Raw genomic sequence first — 5,185 nt, 5'->3', positions numbered from 1 at the left:
CTATACCAAATGCTTCGGAGAGTACAGTAGAACAGAGTTGATAGACACATTCCTTGCCCACAGTGAGCTTACAGTAGAGTAGGAGACAGACATTAATACAAGTAAAAATATTAGAGATCAGTTTTGTACATAAGTGCTTCAGGGCTGAGCCGGGGTGGGGTGGGAGTAAATACCAAGTGTACTGATAATGCAGGCAGGAGAGGGAATCAGGGAAAATAGGGAATAATTGGGGATGACCTCTTGGAGAGGATATGACCCTTAATAAGTTAATTTTGGGTGTGGAACATGTTTTACCAACTCTTTTTTTGTACTCTCCCAAGCACTTAGTGCAGTGCTGTGCACACAGCAAGAACTCAATAAATTTTTATTTTATTTTACTTTTTGTGGTATTTGTTAATTGCTTACTATGTACCAGGCACCATTGTGAGTGCTCGGAAAGATAGGACATAATCAGGTTGGACACAGTCCAGGTCCCACTTGGGGCTCAGGGTCATAATCCCCATTTTATAGTAATTAAGGCCCACAGAGGCCACACTGCTTCTCAATAAACACCAGTGGTTGATTGATTGATTAATAGGCTTTTAAAGTGGGCAGAGTGTTGGTCTGGCATATATGTAGGGGCAGGGAGTTCCAGACAAAAGGGAGGACCTGAGAAAGGGTCGGCAGTGAGATAGATGAGATCATGGCACAGGTGCTAGAGAAGCGAAGAGTCCAACCAAGTCTCCCACTTTCTTGTTTAAGTTCATGAGGAAATGACAACAAAAATAGCCATCATAATAAAAGTGGAGGTGGCAGCATTGGCCTCTGCTTACTGGGGTACAGACTCGAGTGTGGAGGTGAGACAAGAGGGAAGGGTAGATAGAGAAGCAGCGTGTCTCAGTGGAAAGAGCCCGGGCTTGGGAGTCAGAGATCGTGGGTTCTAATCCCGGCTCTGCCACTTGTCAGCTGTGTGACTTTGGGCAAGACACTTAACTTCTCTGGGTCTCAGTTCCCTCATCTGTAAAATAGGGATTAAGACTGTGAGCCCCACATGGGGCAACCTGATCACCTTGTATCCTCCCCAGAGCTTAGAACAGTGCTTTGCGCATAATAAGTGCTTAACAAATGCCATTATTATTATTATTTTAGTCAGTGAAGGCTTCTTGGCGGAGATGTGGCTTTAGGAGGGCTCTGAAGGTTGTGGGGAGGAGTCCCGAGTATGAAGAGTGTGGGCAGGGAATGTGACTTTAACAATAATTATGGTATTAAGTGCTTACTATGCACCAGGCCAGGGGCTGTGAGCCAGTTGTTGGGTAGGGACCGTCTCTATATGTTGCTGAGTTGTACTTCCCAAGCGGTTACAGTAAGCGCTCAATAAATATGATTGAAAGAAAGAATGAATGTTGGATTCTCTCCATTTAGGGGCTATTTGAAGGTTTTATTGGCTACCCCTGGTGTCAGCCTATGCCCTTCAAATGGAAAACCCCATTCCTTGATCAAGGTTAGGGTCTGAAAATGAGGATTCCGGGGGAAGAAGGAAACATAGTTGGGACTGGTTTTATGTTCTCTTGCTTTCTCAGAAGGTACAATGCAAAAGCTTTTTTATCTTCTTGTTCATAATAACTATGGGATTTGTTAAGTGCTTACTAAGTGCCAGGCACTGTTCTAAGCTCTGGGGTGGATACAAGCAAATCGGTTTGGACACAGTCCCTGTCCTGCATAGGGCTCACACTTTTAATCCCCATTTTACAGATGAGGTAACTGAGGTACATAGAAGTGAAGTGACTTGCCCAAGGCCGCACAGCAAACAAATGGTAGAGCCTGGATTAGAACCCGTGACCTAGTGAAGCAGCTTGGCTCAGTGGAAAGAGAACAGGCTTGGGAGCCAAAGGTCATGGGTTCTAATCCCAGCTCTGCCACTTGTCAGCTGTGTGACTTTGGGCAAGTCACTTAACTTCTCTGGGTCTGTTACCCCATCTGTAAAATGGGTATGAAGACTGTGAGCCCCACGTGGGACAACCCAATCACCTTGTATCCCCCCCAGTGCTTAGAACAGTGCTTCACACATAGTAAGTGCTTAACAAATGCCATTATTATTATTATTATTATTATTATTATTATTAGTGGAGCAAGAGGGTGGACTACTGAGGTGAGGTACCCAGTGTAAGGATAGGAATCCAGGAATCAACCAAATGAAAAAGGAACCTTGCCTCCTTCTATTAAGGGGGTTGGCTTTCCTTGAGGTTGCCCTTCAGGTCTATGATTATGGTTAAGACTTTGGAGAGGTGGGGTAATGGGACTCATTCTGCAAATTTTTCTTTTCCTTTATTTATTGAGTGCTTAATGTGTGCAGAACACTATACTAAATGCTTGGGAGAGTACAGTGTAACAGATTTAAAAGACGTAATCCCTGTTCATGAGGAACAGTGAAAAGAATTCAAACAATTAAAATCAATCTGTGGTATTTATAATAATAATAATGGTATTTGTTAAGAGCTTACTATGTGCCAAGCACTGTTTTAAGCACTGGGGTAGATACAAGGTAATCAGGTTGTTCCATGTGGGAACTTTTAGACTGTGAGCCCACTGTTGGGTAGGGACTGTCTCTATATGTTGCCAACTTGTACTTCCCAAGCACTTAGTACAGTGCTCTGCACACAGTAAGCACTCAATAAATACGATTGATGATGATGATGATGATGATGATGATGATGATGATGATGATGATGATGATGATGTGGGGCTCACAGGCTTAATCCCCATTTTACAAATGAGGTAACTGAGGAACAGAGAAGTGAAGTGACTTGTTCAAGGTCACACAGCAGACAAGTGGTGGAGCCAGAATTAGACCCATGACCTTCTGACGCCTATGCCTGTGCTCTATCCACTATGCCATGCTGCTTCATTTATTTATCTATTGAGGGCTTACTGTGTGCAGATCACTATGCTAAGCACTTGGAAGAGAAAGCACAAGTAATAAAGAAGCAGCGAGAAGCAGTGTGGCTCAGTGGAAAGAGCCTGGGCTTGGGAGTCAGAGGTCATGGGTTCTAATCCTGGATCTGCCACTTGTCAGCTGTGTGACTGGGCAAATCACTTCACTTCTCTATGCCTCAGTTACCTCATCTGTAAAATGGGGATGAAGACTGTGAGCCCCACATGGGACAATCTGATCACCTTGTATCCCCCCCTGTGCTTAGAACAGTGCTTGGCACATAGTAAGTGCTTAACAAATACCATTATCATTATTATTATAAACTCTAAATTAACCAGAGATAAATAAACTGGTAAGATTTCTATTTTGTTAAGGTAGAGAATCCGATCACAGTAAACATATTGTTTTTTTCCATTGATAAAGGTAAAACTTTAGTAATAATAATAACAATTGTGGTATTTGTTAAGTGCTTACTATGTACCAACACGTTTCTATGAGCTGCCTGAGGTAACTAGAAGCTAATCAGGTCAGACACAGTTCCTGTCATATATTGAGTTCACAGTCTAGGTAGGAGGGAGAATAGGTATTTAATCCCCATTTTCCAGATCATCATCATCATCAATCGTATTTATTGAGCACTTACTATGTGCAGAGCACTGTACTAAGCGCTTGGGAAGTACAAATTGGCAACATATAGAGACAGTCCCTACCCAACAGTGGGCTCACAGTCTAAAAGGGGGAGACAGAGAACAAAACCAAACATACTAACAAAATAAAATAAATAGGATAGATATGTACAAGTAAAATAAATAAATAAATAAATAGAGTAATAAATATGTACAACCACATATACATATATACAGGTGCTGTGGGGAAGGGAAGGAGGTAAGATGGGGGGATGGAGAGGGGGACGAGGGGGAGAGGAAGGAAGGGGCTCAGTCTGGGAAGGCCTCCTGGAGGAGGTGAGATCTCAGCAGGACCTTGAAGGGAGGAAGAGAGCTAGCTTGGTGGATGGGCAGACGGAGGGCATTCCAGGCCCGGGGGATGACGTGGGCCGGGGGTCGATGGCGGGACAGGCGAGAACGAGGTACGGTGAGGAGATTAGCGGCGGAGGAGCGGAGGGTGCGGGCTGGGCAGTAGAAGGAGAGAAGGGAGGTGAGGTAGGAGGGGGCGAGGTGATGGACAGCCTTGAAGCCCAGGGTGAGGAGTTTCTGCCTGATGCGCAGATTGATTGGTAGCCACTGGAGATTTTTGAGGAGGGGAGTAATATGCCCAGAGCGTTTCTGGACAAAGATAATCCGGGCAGCAGCATGAAGTATGGATTGAAGTGGAGAGAGACACGAGGATGGGAGATCAGAGAGAAGGCTGATGCAGTAGTCCAGGCAGGATAGGATGAGAGCTTGAATGAGCAGGGTAGCAGTTTGGATGGAGAGGAAAGGGCGGATCTTGGCAATGTTGCGGAGCTGAGACTGGCAGGTTTTGGTCACGGCTTGGATGTGAGGGGTGAACGAGAGAGCGGAGTCGAGGATGACACCAAGGTTGCGGGCTTGTGAGACGGGAAGGATGGTAGTGCCGTCAACAGAGATGGAAAAGTCAGGGAGAGGACAAGGTTTGGGAGGGAAGACAAGGAGTTCAGTCTTCGACATGTTGAGCTTTAGGTGGCGGGCAGACATCCAGATGGAGATGTCCTGAAGGCAGGAGGAGATGCGAGCCTGGAGAGAGGGGGAGAGAGCAGGGGCAGAGATGTAGATCTGGGTATCATCAGCGTAGAGATGATAGTTGAAGCCGTGGGAGCGAATGAGGTCACCAAGGGAGTGCGTGTAGATTGAGAACAGAAGGGGACCAAGCACTGAACCTTGGGGAACCCCCACAGTAAGAGGATGGGAGGGGGAGGAGGAGCCTGCAAAAGAGACTGAGAAAGAACGACCGGAGAGATAAGAGGAGAACCAGGAGAGGATGGAGTCTGTGAAGCCAAGGTCAGATAGCGTGTTGAGGAGAAGGGGGTGGTCCACAGTGTCAAAGGCAGCTGAGAGGTCGAGGAGGATTAGGACAGAGTATGAGCCGTTGGATTTGGCAAGCAGGAGGTCATTGGTGACCTTTGAGAGGGCAGTTTCCGTGGAATGAAGGGGACGGAAGCCAGACTGGAGGGGGTCGAGGAGAGAGTTGTTGTTGAGGAATTCTAGGCAGCGCGTGTAGACAACTCGTTCAAGGAGTTTGGAAAGGAATGGTAGGAGGGATATGGAACGATAACTAGAAGATGAGGTCCAGATGAGG

Source organism: Tachyglossus aculeatus, chromosome 1 (assembly GCF_015852505.1).
Source record: "Tachyglossus aculeatus isolate mTacAcu1 chromosome 1, mTacAcu1.pri, whole genome shotgun sequence".
NCBI classification, from domain to species: Eukaryota; Metazoa; Chordata; class Mammalia; order Monotremata; family Tachyglossidae; genus Tachyglossus; species Tachyglossus aculeatus.
This window is presented reverse-complemented; position numbering follows the sequence as displayed.